Here is a 19411-nt window from a genome sequence, read left to right on the forward strand (position 1 = left end):
CAGCTTGTCAATATCCTTCTTAAACTGACACAGGACTCCTGGTGGGGTCCGGGCAAGAGATACCAGGGATTGAAGTTGCAACTCCCTGCATGCAAAGTATGATGAGTTGAACTGTGGTCCTCCCCCCATTAACAACATAGGTTTCCAGCCCCCATGATTCTGAAGATATGGGGCAACTTAAAGAGGAACCCAGGAACATGTCTTATACGAAGTCATACTGTTTGTCCGTCTAGCTCAATATTGCCTACACTGGCTGGCATAAGCCCTGCAGGGTGTCAGGCATGGGATGTTCCCAGCCCTACCTAGAGACGCCACCAGGATTTAAACCCAAGGCCTCCCGCGTGCAATGATTCCCACCCACCCCTTCTCTAAAACCAGACAGGGTTTATTATAATTGAAACAGATGTTTCAATCATCAGGAGATTATTTAATTGTGCTTCGAACCCCGCCCTGGGATCGAGTTCGATGACAGGCGGGGCAGCAACGGTTTAAATGAATGAGTAAATCGCGTCCAACATTGAGGCGAGGGATCCTGTTGCATCGCAAGCACCATCTCTCCCTCGGAGGGGCCGTTTTTACTCCCAGAGAACTCATCACTGCGTGCGCTCAGAAAGCAGGTCTGTCTTTCGTATCCCGAAAAGATGATTCCCATGGGAATAACTGAGGCTCAAAACACCTGCAAATTTTCCCGTAAAATGTTGTTTTTGCCTCGTTTGGCAGGGAAGATGACGTTTCCCTCTGTTGTTGCTGTTGCCATGTGAAAAGGCCGCAGCTCAGAAGCAGAGCACCTGCTTGGTGTTTAGAAGGCCCCACGTTTGATGCTCAATGGCATAGGCACCAATTCCTAGGTGGCCCAGCCTCACCCCCCAAAAAATGTTCAGAATGATCAGGGGGGCAGAAGAGGCCAAGTGTGGATCTGAGTGTGGCTTCGGCAGCCAGCCCCTCAGAGGGCAAGGAAGGGGGAAGCAGCACCTAGTGGTTAGCGACGGCAGGAAGAGGAAGGAGAGGCCAATTGTGGAGTCCAGCATGGTGTGGTGAGGCGAGGCTTCAGTGGCCCACAGCTCCTTCTCCTCCTGCTGCTGTGTAAGGGAAAGAAGGGGCAAGCAGTCCCTGGCCAGTGGAGGACAGCAAAAGGAGGAGGCCAAGAGAGAGGGTAGAGGAGCTTCTGGCCACTGCAACTACCCTTCTGCCACGTTCGGTTCTGCCCCTGGCTCCTCCAGACGTCCTGGCATCGCTTGTGCGACATCCCAACATCACGCATGTGTCATCGCTCCTCCCCCCAATCTTCTGCACAAGTCGGTGCCTCTGCCCAATGGAATCTCCAGGTAGGATTAGGAGAGACTTCCTCTCTGAAACGCTCCACAGCCGCTGCTGCCCGTCAGTGTAGATTCTCCTGAGCTAGATGGACCATTGGTTTTGGTTCAGTACAAGACAGTTTTCTGTGTTCCATTTTAAATAGGTCTCCGATTCAGAATATTGAGGAGCAGAAGAGGCAAAGCTTATTGGTAGGACACCTGCCTTTGCATGAAGAAGGACTCAGGTTCAATCTCTGGGTTGGGGGAATTTTGTCAATTCAGCTTCTCCCTGTTGTTCCTTTTCCCAATCTTCAGTTCAGTTCAGGACTTTTTAATTTTTTTAAGTCCTCCTGAAAATTCATCAGCATTGTCATGCAAATTCACCTTAATATCCACATTTTCTTGTGGGCCATTTTGCCTCGTGTACACATTTCTGCAAAGCAATTGCCTAGAATGTAATGCATATCACTAATGCATCCCTGTTATGTTTCCAAACACATTACTTGGCTGTGGACATGCGTTGCAAAATTATGAAAAATGCAAGTTTCAAAGGGGGGGGGATGTGTTTCATTTCGCAAATGGTATCCGAGTTCGTCTTCAAATATGAAATAAATTAAATCCCCCCCCCCATCCTTACTCTAGATATGGCTGGGAAAGGTTCTCTGCTTAAAACCCTGGAAGGCCATTTGTCACAGTGTAGTCTAGCAGTTAGAGTGGGAAAGCCCAGGGTTCAAATGCTTACTTGGCCCTGAAGGTCACACTGGGTGACCCTGGGTCAATCACTACTTCTCATCATAACCTACCTCACAGGGTTGTTGTGGGGGTTAAATGAGATGGGGTTCAGCCATGTACCTCGTCTTGAGCTCCTTGGAGGAAAAGGTAATATATAAATGCAGAAAAATTAAAATTAAAAAATACAGAGCTAGATGGACCACGGATCTGGCTTCATACAAGTCAGCTTCCTGTGTCCCTATATTTGACAATGGGCCTAAGTGCAGGGGGGAATATAAATAAAAACCAAGATGATAAATCTCTCCAAAATTTCATTGTTGATGTCAGGAGAGGGGGACTACGGCCAACACTTTTCACTGGACTTTTTCAGCCTGTGTACATCCAGTCTTAGCTACAGTAACCATACTTTGTGTGGGAAGATTTAACCCCCACCATGGATTTCTTGAGCAAGTTGCCAATTCTTCCATCGTTTCCCCTTTAAATGTCATCCTGTGACAAAACCTCTCTTCCAGCTTCTCAGAGGTTTTCTTCCCTTTCAAGCAAAACAGGCATCCTCACTGACCATCTTCCTCCATGAATTTGCCTTATCTTCTTTTAAAGCCGTCCATGTTGGTGGCCGTCGCTGCTTCCTGTGGCAGTGAGTTCCATAGTTTAACTATGTGCTGCATGGAGAAGGACGTCTGTCCTGAATATTCCCACATTCAGCTTCTCTTGATGTCCACTAATATTATGAGAGGGAGCAAAAAGCTTTCTCTATCCATTTTCTCCATGCATGCAAACTTTTATAAACTCCTGTCATTTTGCTTCTTGCCTAAAAATGCCCCCAGTTCTGTAACCTTTCCTTGCAGGGGAGTCGCTCCTTCCCCTTGATCATTTGGGTTCTGATTTTCAGAATAAAACATCAGGAGAGATCCATCAGAAACTGAAAAGCCAGGCCAGCTATGTGTAGGATTAAAATTCGGGGCAGTGTTTCTCATTCCAGAAAAAGAGTTGCCTCCACAACCTGCCTGCTGACTGGAATGTTTAAGCCACAAGGAGACAGCCCTCTGCACATGCTCATTTCTCGCTTTGTCATGTGCATTTTATTTAATCAAAGTCAAAGTGTTTTTTTACAAAAAAAAATGTTACTAAGAAAAATTAACAACAACAATTTAAGGCTTTCAAAAAAAATTAAATAGCAACAGACTAAAAACAGATCAGAACTTGCATCGACTTCCTAAACATCTGGACAGGCTTGCCAAAACAAAAAATGTTTTTAGCAGGCACCAGAAAGAGGTGCCTGCCTGGTGTCAATGGGCAGGGAGTTCCAAAGGTTAGATGCTGCCATACAAAAAGATCATTCTTACCAATGTGGAATGGGGATTAAATGGTACCTCTAGGGGTGCCAGGGATGCGGGTGGTGCTGTGGGTTAAACAAGGTCGGCGGTTCAAATCCCCATGACGGGGTGAGTTCCTGCTCTTGCCAACCTCGCAGTTCGAAAGCACGTCAAAGTGGAAGTAGATAAATAGGTACCGCTCCGGTGGGAAGGTAAACGGCGTTTCTGTGTGCTGCTCTGGTTCACCAGAAGCGGCTTATTCATGCTGGCCACATGACCCGGAAGCTGTACGCCGGCTCCCTTGGCCAATAAAGCGAGATGAGTGCCACAACCCCAGAGTCGTCCGCGACTGGACCTAATGGTCAGGGGTCCCTTTACCTTTTACCTAGGGGTGCCAATTCCAATTTTGAGGGTCCCTTTCAGGGCTGGGTCCTGCATCCAATGAAGGGGGGGGAGGAATGAAGAGGAGAGGCGCTCGCAGAGCCCACAAAAGGAGAGCTTGAGAAATTGCATTCCCCAAAGCCGCCGGGAGCCCTTGAGCTTCTTGGACAAGAGAGCCATCTCGCAAGCCAAGGGGACCGCCTCGCAGAGGTGGAGGCAGTCCCATTCAATGTTCCATGCTTTCTAAGTACACCCTTGGAAGCTGCTGTCAATGGAAGAATTGAAACATGGGACGTTTCCAGTTAACCCTCCCGACTGTGATGGCTCAGTTGTGGGAGGGAGAGGGGCTGGGGGCCCACCACCCCAGAAGCCACACTGGGAGCCTGTCACTGGAATAATAACCAGGAAGAGTGCTTGGCTGTGTTCATTCAGCACTGACGGAAAGGCAGCGCTCAGAAATTGTTGTTGTTGTTTAGTCTTTTAGTCATGTCCGACTCTTTGTGACCCCATGGACCAGAGCACACCAGGCACTCCTGTCTTCCGCTGCCTCCCGCAGTTTGGTCAAACTCATGTTCGTAGCTTCGAGAACACTGTCCAACCATCTCGTCCTCTGTCGTCCCCTTCTCCTTGTGCCCTCCATCTTTCCCAACACCAGGGTCTTTTCCAGGGAGTCTTCTCTTCTCATGAGGTGGCCAAAGTATTGGAGCCTCAGCTTCAGGATCTGTCCTTCCAGTGAGCCCTCAGGGCTGATTTCCTTAAGAATGGAGAGGTTTGATCTTCTTGCAGTCCATGGGACTCTCAAGAGTCTCCTCCAGCACCATAATTCAAAAGCATCAATTCTTCGGCGACCAGCCTTCTTTATGGTCCAGCTCTCACTTCCATACACCACTACTGGGAAAACCATCGCTTTAACTATACGGACCTTTGTTGGCAAGGTGATGTCTCGGCTTTTTAAGATGCTGCTCAGAAATACACTTCACTGAACCAGGGGAACATTTCACAAACATTTCAAAGCCTCTTCTCTCTGTTGGCATGCTTATATCAATATCAATATCTATATCATCTATATATCAATATCTATATCCTGTTCAGGGATGTGGTGTTGCTTAAAGAAACTCATTCAGAGCAAAGGCACCAGCCATTACACAACAACCCCATGAGGTAGCCTAGGCTGAGAGGCAACGACTGACCCAAGTTCACCCAGTGAACTTCGGGGCCATGTGGCAATTTGAACTCAGCTCTCACTAGTCTGACACTCTAGCCACTACACAACATGCTGCCCTGCAGCCCAGCTCGATGAGGAGAAAGAAAAATACAATCCATATTTTTCATGAGTTTGGGGTGGGGTCAGTCTGAATGATGATATTTATTATTATTATTATTATTAATAATAATAATAATAGCATTTGTATACCGCTCTTCATCGCAAGATCACAGAGTGGTTCACAACATAAAAATACAAAATGAAAAACACAAAACACCTAATAACACAGAAACAAAACAAACCAAGAGCCCTCCTCCAACAGCCATATTTAAAAGGCCATAGACTGTTAATCAGCCAAGTGTCTAGTGGAAGGGAAATGTTTCCGCCTGGTGCCTAAAATATATATAATGGAAGGGCCAGGTGAGCCTTCTTGGGGGGAGCATTCCACAAACAGGGAGCCACCAGAGAAAAGGCCTGTTTCTGTGTTGCCACCCTCTGGACCTCCTGTGAGACTCCTTCGGGTAGTGATAAAGTGGGATATCAAATCCAAATTCCTCCTCCTCCTCCTCCTCCTCCCCTTCTTCCTCTTCTTCTTCTTCTTCTTCTTCTTCTTCTTCTTCTTCTTCTTCTTCGACACCCAAAGAAGGGCCTCAGATGATGATCGCAGGATCCAGATTGGTTCATATGGGGAGAGCTTGACAAAGCCCCCATTGAAGGCTCCACAGGGCCAAAGAACACCCCTACCATCACCCTACCATCACCCTAACATCTAACATCTAACACCTAACATCACCCTAACATCAACCCCTAACATCACCCTCTGGAAACAACCACCCAAGTAGGACTGGAACCACTGCAAAGCAGTGCCACCCACCCCTAACTCAGACAGCAGTTCCAGAAGGATGCTATGGCCGATGGTATTGAGAATTAACAGGGACACATTTCCCCTGTCTCTCCCCAGACAGAGGTCATCATTTGGTACTTTCTGTGCCAAAACCAGGCTTAAAGCCTGAGAGAAATGGATCTAGAAAACCAATTTTCTCCACGAGTGCCTGGATCTGGTCCACGACCACCTGCTCAACCATACCTGAATAAGCACCTGGAACCCCTAGTTTCTCTTGCCACTTAAATATTGGGGTGGTGTGTAACAGAATGCTTATGATAAGGAAAGGAAAGGGAAAAAATAAGCAGACTTATTTTATTTGTTTGGAGCTAAAAGCAGATGTTGACAAGGTTATCCCTCTGGTCAGCTAACAGGTGAGTTTACAACTTCCAAATTTATTTCTTTTCAAATCACGTCCTGCTGTTCCTACAAGGGGCGCAGGTGAAACATTCTGATTTGTCACTGCATCAACTCTGCGATGTAAGTCAGGCTGGGAGAGAAAGTGGCCAGTCTGAGGCTACCCAATGAGCTTCAGGGCTGAGTCAGGGTTTGAATCCAGCTCTCCCCACAATGCATGACTCCACGCTGGCTTCCTTTCAAACAAGCTGTGTGCCCCCTGCGTGAATTTTAACATCAAGGCAACACAAATATTAGTACAGTGGACCCTCAGGTTACCTTACCTTCAGGTAATGTAACTTTCGGGTTGCGAATGCAGCAAACCCGGAAGTGTATTCTTCCAGGTTTCATTGCGCACATATGCGCAGAAGCGCTCTATCATGCCGCATGCGTGCGCAGAAGCGGCATCTCTACTTGCGAATTTTTTGGGATACATATGGACCCCTGAAATGAATTACCTTATTTTCCCGTGTATAAGATGCCCCCTATTTTGGGGAGACTCAAAATTAAGAAAATGCACTATGCACTATCCATGTGTAAGTTGACCCCTTACTTTAAACTTCAAAAATTTAGGAAAAAATATAGCCTTATATACAGAAAAATATGGTACATTCATATCCAGAGGGTCCACTGTACTTCTATGGGGGTAGAACAGCTATTGTTCTTTTGTAGTTGATACCTCTGGAGGAAAGGGCAGCCATTGTGTCTCATCCTGCAATGCTCTGCACATACATAGGTGGATGGGGATTGCTAGTAGAAAAGGCTGTTCTAGGCAATTCTTTCTGCCCAGGAGGACCTAAGTGTTCCAGGGCTCTTTCAAGCATCCCATGAGATGTAACAGTGTCTTGCTATGGAATCTCCCAAGAGTCATTTTAGCAGCAAATAGCTTTCTGGTCAATTACACAGAAACCTTCTTAGCACGTGCACAGAGAGAAAGCAAGAGAGCCTTGATGTATTCAGGCTCACATTGGCACAGAAATTTCACGAGCAAAATACAATTTGATGTAGTCATTAAACCGATGTTCGCACAAAAAATTCACGAGCAAAATATGGTTTGATGTATTCATTAAACTCATGTTGACACCAACATTTCCCAAGCACAAATACAATTAGATGTATGCTTTAAAATCATGTTGGCACTGAAATTTCACGAGCAAAACACAGTTTGATGTAGTCATGTAGCGCTGAAATTTCACCAGCAAACCACTGTTTAATGTATTCATTCAACCCATGTTGAAATTTCACAAGCAAAATACCATTGGATGTATTCATTAAAATCATGTTGGCACTGAAATTTCACGAGCAAAGTACCATTTGATGTCTTCATTAAACTCATGTTAGCAACGAACTTTCACAAGCAAAGTGCAATTTGATGTCTTCATTAAACTCACGCTGGCCCTGAAATTTCACGAGCCCAAATGCAAACTGATGTATTCGTTTAAACTCGCATTGGCACCAAAATTTCACGAGCACGAATGCAATTTGACGTGTTTCTTAAAGCACGTGCTGGCCCTGAAATTTCACCCCAAACAGATTTGGATTCAGGCAAAACATCTGAGGAATTTGAAGCCGTGCCAAGAAACAAAAACAGCTTCAGTGAGACGAGGCAGATGCCTCAGGAGAGGTGGTCTGTGCATCCCTAGCTAAACCCTTTGGTGCTGAGGAAAACCTGCTTCTGGGGTCCATGCAAGTGGGGGCCCCCACCGGAGGAAAGCGAGCGAAGGGGTGGAGTCAGGCAGACAGGGTGGGACTCTTCCTCTCCGCTGTTTTCCTCTTCGCCTGGGCCTCGTTCATTTCCAAGTGTGTTTTTCAACTTGTCTGCTTTCCAGGTCCTCTTGTTCTATCTCTCCCCCCCCCCCTTTCACCCCCGTCGCGGAGCGAGCTGTTCTCTCCGCTTGGCAAGAGCTGCCTGTCTTATGGTGTTGACCTTGGCTGGCTCTCGCCCTGGCTGGAGTGGGATTATACCATAAATTCCTGTCTTCTAGGAATCTAGCCTGGGAAAGCAAAGGAGAATATTTGATTAAAATGCTTTACATCTTACCACATAACAGAGCCACTTGGCGCGCAGGCCGGAGCGTTTGGGGAAGGGGGTCTGTTTACAAGCCAAGGTAGATATAGAGGAATGGGATGGAGCAGTGGGGGGGGGAGAGAGAGAGGCAAGCATGTTGTTGACCCACATACATCTGGGTCCGAGTCCTTAAGAGGCACGAGAGGGCCGAATGAAGCACAATGGACACAAGACTCAAAAGCAGGGGTGCTCATGTCTGTGCCCCAGAACAGGGGACGGGGTAAAAATCTGGGCCCCTCCAGAGCAACCAATGGGCCTAGATGATGGGAGATGGAGTTCAGCCCTATCCAGAAGGCCACAGGTTAGCCACCCCTACCTTAGACACAACTCCCCCGAACCCTAAAACCAAAAGGAACATCAATATGTATAAAGAGCCTGCTGGATCATGCCCATGGCCCATCATCCTGTTCTCACAGTGGCCAAACAGATGTCCCAATGGGAAACCCGCTAGAAGGATCTGAGTTCTCTCCCCTCCTGTGTTTTCAAGCAACCAGTATTCAGAAGCAATTGCTGCCTCCAGCAATAGCCATCGGTAGTCTTTTTCTCCTCCTCCACAAATTTGTCTAATCCTTTTTGAAAGCCATCTAGGTTGGTGGCCATAACTGTCTCCTGTGGCAGGGAGTTCCATAGTTTAACAATTGACTACATGAAGGAGGACTCTCTTTTTGGATGTCCATGATAGTGGCAGACTCTCAAATTTCAGCAGCGCCCCAGGTGACGCTAAAATTCGCAACCCCGACCTCTCGCGCCCAGTCCTACAATGTTTTTTTGGTGCCTCCTGCAGCGCCCAGTGCAACACCCCCCCAGTCACACTACCCTAAAACCGCCTCTGTCCGTGAGTTCTAGCATTATGAGAGAAAGGGAGAAAAATGATTCCTCTGTCCACTTTCTCCATGTATAATTTGCTGGAGTATTCTTGGTATACACCTTAAACAGGTTGGGGTGGGGTAAACGGCTTCTGCTCAGCAATCCTCACTGAGACAGCAACCCAGGCAGAAAAGGAGGTCTGTGTGGGGTGCTGCTTGCCCACGCATCTGGGATTAAGGAAGATCTTTTGGGCGTGCAGCTGCTCAGCTGGCCTGCCGCCTGGCACAACTTGTTAAAGGAATCAAAGGCCTGCCTGTTGTCACAGCTCAAGCGCTGGGCTCAGCCCTGGAATCTGGGCAGACCAGGCTACAAAGCAGAACTTACAAGCTGGAGGGCTGAGGTCTGGCAACACGACAGATAGAACTGCATGGGGAAAGAAAAGTTTACCCCTCTGTTTCTTTCTTTCTTTCTTTCTTTCTTTCTTTCTTTCTTTCTTTCTTTCTTTCTTTCTTTCTTTCTTTCTTTCTTTCTTTCTTTTTAAATTCTTTTTAATGCTTTATTGAGATTAAAAAGCAAACCGTCATCAAAAGAATAATCCACCTTGCCAAAAATTAACTTAATTTCTTCTTACATAATTTCTATAATAAATAACAAGATGAAAGATGGAAAAATCTTTTTAAATAATTCCAGTGGCACCTTAAAGATCAGCTAAATATAAGCTTTCAAGGTATGAACACGAAAGCTCATACCTTGAAAGCTTTAGTTGATCATTAACGTGCCACTGGAATTATTTTAAAAGATTTTTTCATCTTGTTATTTATTATCACTATGACAGATTAACACGGCTATCCACCTGAATCTATAATTTCTATAGTGACTTCCAGTTACCCCATCATGGGTCCACAACACATTTGATATAACACACTTTCCATTTTCCATCATAATATATCACAATTGTCTTATTTTCCTAAGGTTTTCTACTATTCCGCAGAAGTCATTCTGTATCTAGGCCTGCCAGCAACTTCAGATTTTTACAATGCTCCCGCTGAACGTTGGGAGATTCAGGACAGAAAAAAAGTAAGTCTGTATTCATGCAGCACAGAGTTAAACTGCGGAACTCACTGCCACAAGAGGCAGTGATGTCCGCCAACTTGGGTGGCTTCAAAAAGAGGATAAGACAAATTCGTGAAGGAGAGGGCTATTGAAGGCTGCTAACCATGTTGACTCTGACTCCATGGTTGGGAGGCAGCAGTGCTTCTGGGAACTGCAGGAGGCGAGAGGGCTATTGTGCTTGTCTCTTGCTTGTGGGTTTCCCAGAAAAGGCACCTGGTCGGCCATTGTGAGAAGAGGGTGCTGGGCTCAATGGACCACTGGCTGATTCAGAAGGCTCTTATTATGTTCTTATTTCGCAAACGACAGAGAAGTGTGAAACCTGAATGTTATATGTTAGCCTGGGAGGTGCAGATCAGACCTGTTTGCATCTGAACAGAGAGAAACTGCATTTCACAGGCTGGTTTCTTCCTGGGTCTCGGCTGTCCAGAGGCTAAACACTGCAATCCCTCTCCAGACCTGAAGAGGGCTCTGCTGAGACCTGAGTGCTCACTCTCCTCCCAGGTAACTCAAAGCATTGAGCTAATTGTAGCAGCAATTTGCTTTGATCGTTGAGTAACAGCCTCCTATGCAACAACATTCTGCCTATAAAAACTAAATGCTACATTGTCCTAGGGACACTGGTGGTAATAAGCAGGATGGGCCTTTGCTCTGATCCACCAGAACATTGCTATATTCTCACCATTTTATTGACAAATGTGTTGTGTAAACTGAATGAAGATCACAGAATCATAGAGTTGGGGAGATCCTCCAGGGCCATCTATTGCAACCCCCTCCAATGCAAGAGGCCCACATTCCTTCTTGGGTTGTGCAGTAATGATGGAGAAGAGGGTACCTCTGAGCACGTGCAGAGCGCCTTTTGAATCGATTGCATCCCTGTCTCCTCTCTCTGACCCAAAGAGTGCACAGATTTCAGACTCAGTTCTGCCTTCATTTGATCGGGGGCTTGGCCCTCGTTTTCCCGGCTCAGCACTTCTCAGCACTGGAGGAGTTGTGGGCAGCCAATGCAATAACCTTAGGAAGAAAGGCAGCTCCTTAAGTGAGCTAGTCCCAGTGCTGCATACACTGACCGGCAGAAACCCTCCAGGGTGTTCAGGCAGGGTCTCTCCCTAACTGGAGATGATGGGGATTAAACCTGCTACCTTCTGCTGTCCAATACATGCGCTGTAAAACCGAGCTTAATCATTTCATCAAAAACCAAGACCTCATGCTTCTGAGGAAAGGGAGGGTTTAAATAGGAACCCAGGAGGCCAGCTTCTGCCAAGGCAGACCCTCGGGTCCATCTACCCCAGTACTGTCCACACTGGCTGGCAGCAGCTCTCCTGGGTTTTCAGCCAAGGGCCAGGCATTCAAAAGAGATGCTCTAGCCCAGGCTATAGGCAACCCTTCCAGCCCTGCTTCCCTGCCTCAACGCAGTCCGTCACGGAGCTCTTTCCCTTATGGCTGAGTCTGTGTTCAGGATAATAAGGAACCAAAAGAGGCTGAGACTGGGGGTGCTGACAGGCGCCTGAGAGCAGCAGAGGGACAGGCGGGCTGTGGGGAGGAGGCCGTGGTTCGGAGGTCCAGTTAGAGGAATGCAGCCGCCTTAATGAGGACTGGGGGGTTACGCCGCTTCCTGTCCAAGCACCGCTGCCAGGACTCATGTTTTCTAAGCACGCTGTCTTGTCTTGTCCCTGCTGCCGGGGCTGGGGACTGTCCCGTCCCCCCCCCCCAAACACACTGATACTTCCAGGGCGTGCAGCTCAGCTCGCCGGACAGATGCAAATCAAGCTGTCCAGAGCGACTCTCCGGGCTCCCCTCCACCACCCGTCCCTCGCAGGAAGCAGAGGGTCCAACGGACGGCAATGTGGGGATGCTGGCTTGTCCGTTTCGCAACCAAACAGGCCTCAGCGAAGAGCCAGTGCAGATAGATGGGAGGCTAATTGATTCCAGGCGGGCTGGATCGGGGCAGACAAAACACGGAGGGTGACTCAGAGAGAGTGGCGGCCCGGCCAGCTCCCGGTTGACAGGGGCGAGCTCTGCCAAGTGGGATCCCAGCCCAGCGCAAAGGCAGAGAGGGGGGCTTCTCCTCTCCAGATTCCCACCTGCTCCTCAGAGACCCAGGACGGAGAGTATTGCAGGAACCTGTGGCCCTCCAGAGCAGAACATGGCCACAGAAGTACAGAACGAGAGCCTGCAGGATAGGGCCCCTCGCCCATCTAGTCCAGCAGCATCCTGTTCTCAAAGTGGCCAACCAGATGCCCTTAATGCAGCAGCGTAGCACCAGTTGCCGCTGTCCGGGGAAGAGCAGGTAGACTGGGCAGCCCAGTGGTGCTGGGCCATTGCACGAGGAAGTTCCTTGCGCACTGGAGCCAAGCAGAAGAGGGGCACAAAGATGCTGCTTCTGCTTTCCTCATCTCCCACTGCCAGGCCAGGCTTGATCAGAGAGTGTTGTTCCAGCAGGGCAGCATCGAGCCGTCAGTGCATAAAGGCCCGGCCCAGGCACAGATTCCTTCCCCACAGCTCTGACCTACAGCCTGTTGTAGGGGGTGCCGGAGGTGACAGCCCCCAGCCCTGCCCCGTTATGCCGCTGGGGGAACACAAAGGTAAGACCTGAGTCCAAAAGTCATCTCCCCTCCTGTGGCTTCCAGCAACTGGTGTTCAAAAGCTCTGCTTCCTCTCTGGAGGCAGAGCATAGCCATTGTGGCTAGCAGCCATCGGTAGCCCTCTCCTCCTCCATGAATTTGTCCCATCCTCTCCCAAAGCCTTCCAGGTTGGTGGCCATTGATTAATGCCACCTGCGGAAGTGAGTTCCACAGTTCCACAGCACTGTATGAAGGAGGACTTCCTTTTACCTGCCCTGAATCTTCCAACAGCTTTATGGGACGCCCGCCAGCTCCACTGTGATGAGAGAGGGAGAAGGAAAGCTCGTTCCCATCTTCTCATCTGCTCTCTATCCAGAAGTTGATCAAAAAGCGATCCGGATCAGAACAATGGATTATTAAGAGCAGCTCTTCCAAGGGTGGCTCATTCTGTTGCCCCCCCCCCCAAAGTGTGTGTGCAGAGCCCTTTTTGGCCAAGGATGTCAAGGTGGGAGACATCTGCAGCCCTCCAGATGTTGATGAACTCCAGCTCCCATCAATTGCAGCCTGTCAACATCTGAAGGACCACAGTTGCCCCCACCCCAATTTACAACCTGGCATGGCATGGTTCGCCCTCCTGCACCAGCAAGGGTCAGTCTCAAGGTCCCACAGCCTCTGGAAGCAGAGCATATTTAGGGGTTTGGGTTTTTCCCTTCCAATCCCAAAGGTGCTTGCTGCTTCCCTGCATTCTTTCTGCTCCGGATCCAGCCCTTTTCTGTTGCTTTCCCACGTTTCTACCCAGCTTTTCCTGTGCACGGATGCCTTTATCGGAGGAGGAGGAGGAGGAGGCAGGAGGGCTCGGATCCTGGCAGGTGCACTCCCTGTCTGGTCCCGGCCGGCCAGCCTTGTCAAAGGAGCCGCATTCCTGTGGGTGGGGGGGTGGCTCCCCGCTGCTTGGCTGCCGTCTCGCTCGCTCGCTGTGCGAAAAGGAACTTTGCACCGGGGCCAAAAGTCTCCCAGAGAAATAAACACAATTCTTAATGGAGGCAGGAATGAATGAAGTAACATGGAAGGTATGAGGCTGCCCCGCCCCTTGCCCCGCCCCCTGCTCTCCCCCCCCCCACTTCACAGCAGACAACGCTTTCAAAATATCCAAAGCCTCATCTTCAATCTGAGCAGGAAAGGAGGGTCAAATTAAGGGCTGAGGATGCCTTGCTCGTGCCTTTTTCTTTTTTTTAAAAAAAGAAAAGAAATAAAGGCAGATGAAGAATGCTATAGCTGGATCAGGCAGAAGGGGGCCCCAATCTAGCCCAGCATCCTGCTCTCACAGTGACCAAATGATCCTAAGAACCTAGGAAATTAGATAGACTGTCTCTGGACCTGGAGGTTCCATGAGACCCTAAGAACAGTCCTGTTGGATCTGGCGAAAGAAGGAGGTCCATCTAGTCCAGTTCTTGCAGTTCTTGCAGCCAAATGACCTCAAGAACCTAGAAAATAAGAACATAATAATAAGAAGAAGAGTTTGGATTTGATATCCCACTTTAGCACTACCCAAAGGAGTCTCAAAGCGGCTAACATTCTCCTTTCCCTTCCTCCCCCACAACAAACACTCTGTGAGGTGAGTGGGGCTGAGAGACTTCAGAGAAGTGTGACTAGCCCAAGGTCACCCAGCAGCTGCATGTGGAGGAGCGGGGAAGCGAACCCGGTTCACCAGATTACGAGTCCACCGCTCTTAACCACTACACCACACTGGCTCTCCAGGTCAGGCAAAGGACCCATTTAGTCCAGCAGCCTGTCCTCGCAGTGGCGAACCAAATGCCCCAAAGGGAAACCCGCAAGCAGGATTCGAGGACAAGAGTCCTCTCCCCTCCTGCAGCTTCTAGCGCAGGGGTCTGCAACCCGCGGCTCCGGAGCCGCATATGGCTCTTTTACACCTTTGCCGCGGCTCGGGGGCGGATACTAATGAGGGGAGGAGGCGCATTGTGTTCCCCGACACTCCCCACTGTGGCAGGCGCTGTACTGGCTGTGACGTCGCATGGGGGCGGTCGCCTGCTACATTGTAAGGGGCATGTACGCTGGTCACTGTTTTGAAGGGGAGTGAAGAACACACACACAAAAAAAGGTAACTTGTTAATTTAACGTTTATTTCTATGAGGAGGAGTAATTCTGAGGGGTCAAAGAAATAATAAAAAAGTGACAAAAAGGTTATTTTTATAATGGCGAGTTTTGCGGCTCCCAGGTCACCCCCCCCCCCCGGAAACGGGTCCAAGTGGCTCTTTTTGTCCTAAAGGTTGCAGACCCCTGTTCTAGCGACTGGTATTCAGCAGCACTGCTGCCTTCAACTGGGGAGGCAGAGCACAGCCATCATATGGAATCCAGGTAGACTGCCTCCGGAGCTGGAGCTTCCATAAGAAGAGAGTCCTGTTGAATCAGGTCAAAAAGGGGGGGCATCTAGTCCAGCATCCTTGTTCCACAATGGCCAACCGGATGCCTCTTTGGGGAAGCCCAAAAGCAGGGTATTAGGGCAACAGCAACTCTCCTGATTAGAGAAGGAAAACTCTGGTCCTAAACCTTGCAGCATATATTCGGGAGAGAAAAGGCTAAGGAGTAAACCCTACACAAATCTGGAGTCCCTTAGACAACGGGATGGCACTCCTTCTTGCAACTCCCTCAGCCAAGCTGGTATTGTTCTGCTTTGGACCACATCGAGTCTTGTTCTCTAGGCAGCCCAAGACCTCCATACACACTGCCCAGGCTTGCACTCCAGAGAGATCACTTTGGTGCTGCTAATGCAGCGGTTAGACTTCACCCCGCCCCCCATTGTTTCTCTCCTCAGATGGATGCCAGCAACTGCCTCCAGCTGTGGAGAGAGACATAGTCATCCTGGCTAGTGGCAGTGACAGCTTTATTCTCCATGAATTTGTCTAACCCACATGCGACTTTTTGAGATCGGAAAGTGCAGAGCCTCCAAAGGGCCTGGCTGCTGGGTGAGAGCAAAGGGAGCCCATCTCAAACCAGCATGCTGCTCTCACAGTGCCCCCCCCCCCAGATGCCCTAATGGGAAGCTTCGCCCTGAAGGAAGTTCGCAGCCTTTTCCTCCAAGGATGATTCGTCTGACCCTCTTTAAAGGCGTCCAAGTTGGTGGCCATTGGTGCCTCTTGCGGGAGCGGATTCCAGAGTCTTAACTAGGCAGAGCTGTGCGAAGGAGCACTTTCTCCCATCCCCACTTCCTTGGGGATGCAATTTGTGGTTGGGTTTTAAAAGGAAACAGTTCTCACCACATCCACAAGCCCTGCTTCTCAAGCGAAGCTGTGGCACTGGTGGTTAAAAGACCCAGTTTACAAATCAAGCTGTCTCCCTGGTTCAGATTTTGTCTCTGCTGTCAACTCACTCAGTAGCCAGAGGCAAGTCCCCTCTCTTGGCCTCAGTATTCATCATCTGCAACCTGGGGATAATAACAGCACTCTGCCCCGCAGGGTTGTCATATGGACCACAACAGGATTATACACAGGGTTTTCATGGCTCCTAAGGTGCAGGGGTGTTGCTAGGTACATAAAGAAGTGATCGGAACGTTGCACAAATTTGGGCTGGATTTGCACATGCTAATTCAGTAATAACCAAGATGGTGCCCTTTGGATGTGAACTACAGTTTCTGTCACCCCTGAACACAGGCCATGCTGGCAGGTTTAAAAGTGAATGAAAGAAGAAGAAAGAAGAGGGGTCCTGTCCCTGGGCTTACAAGAACTGAAAACATAGCACAAAAGGAAAAAGAGATGAGGAGGGGAGAGGGAAAAAGCAAGCTCAGACAACAATTCTTTAAAGTGATAGTTATTGTAACAACCAGCTGGGATGGAAGCAGTTTGGGAGGCTTGATGGAGTAAACTGGCAGATGAATCATTTTATCGCAGCGTACCTTTGAAAGAGGGAAGGATTTCAAGGCCTGTTGGTTAGGTTGTGCAGTGGCATCTGTACTGACCACTGTTGGAGACAGTATGCTAGGCTAGATGGACCTTTGATCTCATCCAGCTGGGCCATTATCCACGACAGTTAGAAATGGAGCATCTGCGTTCAGCAGCTGTCTACCTTTGAGTCTGAGTCACTGGCGGGCAGCTCTGGGAGCGGGGCTGTCGCTTTGGCCTCCTGCTTGCGAGCTTCCCAGAGGCATTTGGCCAACTCCTCTTGGAAATCAGGCCCGGGTCAAGGACCAGCCTTTGGGCTCATCCGGCGGGGTTCTGACTCTGTTCTTCCCAAGCTGACAGGACGGAGGAGATGAATCAGGGCCTTTGGCAGGGCGAGGAGGAGAAGCAAGCCTCGGGGGGACTCGCCGAGACGCTGGCCTGGGAGAGGAACTCTGTGCCAGTCCAGAAAACGTCTGCGTGTGATGTTGTGCGAGTTGTTCTGGTATTTGCCTGGGGGCAAGGAAGTCTCCAAGGACAGCCGTACGAAGGCTGTCTCCCAAGCGCAGCAGACATTCCTCTACCTCGCTCCATGGGGCAGCAAGACACACATACACAATGGCCTCCAGGGACCCAGCACACATTCTTCTCTGCTGAGCTCCATCCTTCCCCAGACCCTTTCTCTCCTCCCCGCTTCCACCCCGGCCCTGCTTGCATGAGGCAGAAGTGGGGACGCAGCTGGCAGGTTTCGCAGGATCCTTGCCTCTTTTTCAAACCCTGCCTGAGAGAAAGAGAGGGGAGAGTCAGGCCAGAAGGACATCTCAGCTTCTCAGCACTGAAGTGTGGTGGTGCTGATAATCCCAAGGTTGCAGGTTCGATCCCCCTATGGGGCAGCTGCGTGTTCCTGCATTGCGATGGGTCAATGCCCCGCCTAGTCCAGCATCCTGTTCTCCTGGTGACCACCCAGATGTCTGCAGGAAACCTTCAAGTAGGACCTGAGCACAGGATCCTTCTCCCCTTCCGCAGATTCCATAGGAACCCAAGAAGAGCCTGTTGGGTCAGGACAAAACGGGCCCAACCAGTCCACCACCAAAGGAACCTAGGAAGTGCCCAATGGGCAGCAGAACCTAGGAAGTGCCCAATGGCCCTGCAGAAACCAGGATGTTCACCCTTCACCCAAAGGAAGCAGGTGCATGGGGTGGTCTCATTGGCTCTCTCCACAGTGAGTGTTAAGAGGACAGAGGTGGGGAAGGAATCGCCTTTTCAGCAACCCCCACCTTCTCGTCTTCGGGTGAGCCTCTCCCCACACAGATAAGATGAATGTTTTCTTAAGGTTGACATAAGTCAACCTGCTGCATCAAGCCAGTGGCTCATCGAGTCCAGCATCCTGTTCTCACAATGGCCAACCAGAGACCCATTGTGGGAAACCGAATGTGGAGGCAAAGCACAGCCATAGTGGCTAGTAGCCATTGACAGTCCTTTCCACCATGAATTTGTCCAATCCTGCTTGAAAGCCATCCAGGTTGGTAGCCACCATTGCCTCTTGCACAAGCAAGTTCTGTAGTTTAGGCACTACATGAAGGAGGACATTTTTAAATCTGTCCTGAGTCTTTGGCAGGGGTTGCCTGAGCATTTCCTTGGCACGGCTCCGGAGAAAGCTCGCAATCCCTTCCATTCCTCCTTTGCAGCAGGCAGGATGTCCATAACAGTCCAGTGTAACCAGGATCCCCAGGGAGGAAAGGTATGAAGAGTACCCAAGCCATCACCATGCAGCCTGGAAGAGGGCTTCTGCACCAGCAGACAACTTGGGAGTGGGCTTAGAGAGCCAACTTTGGAGGAACAGGCAGCAATGAAGGTGAAGATGAAAGCTTGGGTTGTGTATGTGGATGACTTGCCCTGTGATTCCCAGATGGGGCAGTTGCTGGAAACTCTTTCTCTCTCCCACCTTCCTCCGGGCCAATTTTCCACATTGCATTCCTTCGCCACATGCCTAATCAACACTCAAGCATGAGAGCGAGCCCTTTCATGCTCCCACAGCTGAACGACAATCTGGGGCAGTTATTGGGGGGAGAGAACGAGAGACTGTAGCACAGCAAGATGGGTGTGTGCTGTGTTCCTCATGGCTGTGGTGGGCAGGGGCCAAAAGCGCTTGGCCAATGGGTGCATCTCTGGCCTTTGAACCACAGGGTGTGTCCCAGCCATGCAAAAGTTTGAGGTTTTCGCACGTACCCATCGCTCCATTCAGGCAAGCAAGGGACATGATCCCTGTTCAAAAGCACAATGCAGCCAGGTGAACTCACCTGAGGCAGATGCAGAGCAGGCCCAGGGAGTGGAGTAGCTTGGGAGAGTGTGTGTGGCCTAGGGAGATTCCTGAGGGTCAGACAGGAAAGTTGAGAGGGGCACATTTAGCCTGAGGTTACCTATACCCCTGGAAGGTGGAGTAGTGGTCTGGGGTTAAAGATCCCTTTCTCTTTCTGCTGCAGGGTTCCTCTCTCCAGTATCTTAGAGCCACTGAAAGGGGAGCTCTTCAGCGATGGAGAAATCATAGAATAATAGAATCAAAGGACTGTAGAGTAGGAAGGGACCCCAAGGGTCATCTAGTCCAACCCTCTGCAATGCAGGAATCTCAGCTAAAGCATCCATGACAGAGAGCCATCCAACCTCGGCTTAAAAACCTCCAAGGAAGGAGAGTCCACAACCTCCCAAGGAGTCTGTTCCACTGTCAAAGGGCTCTTACTGTCAGAAAGTTCTTCCTGATGTTT

Source organism: Podarcis melisellensis (assembly GCF_964234715.1).
Source record: "Podarcis melisellensis genome assembly, chromosome: 15".
Lineage (NCBI taxonomy): Eukaryota > Metazoa > Chordata > Lepidosauria > Squamata > Lacertidae > Podarcis > Podarcis melisellensis.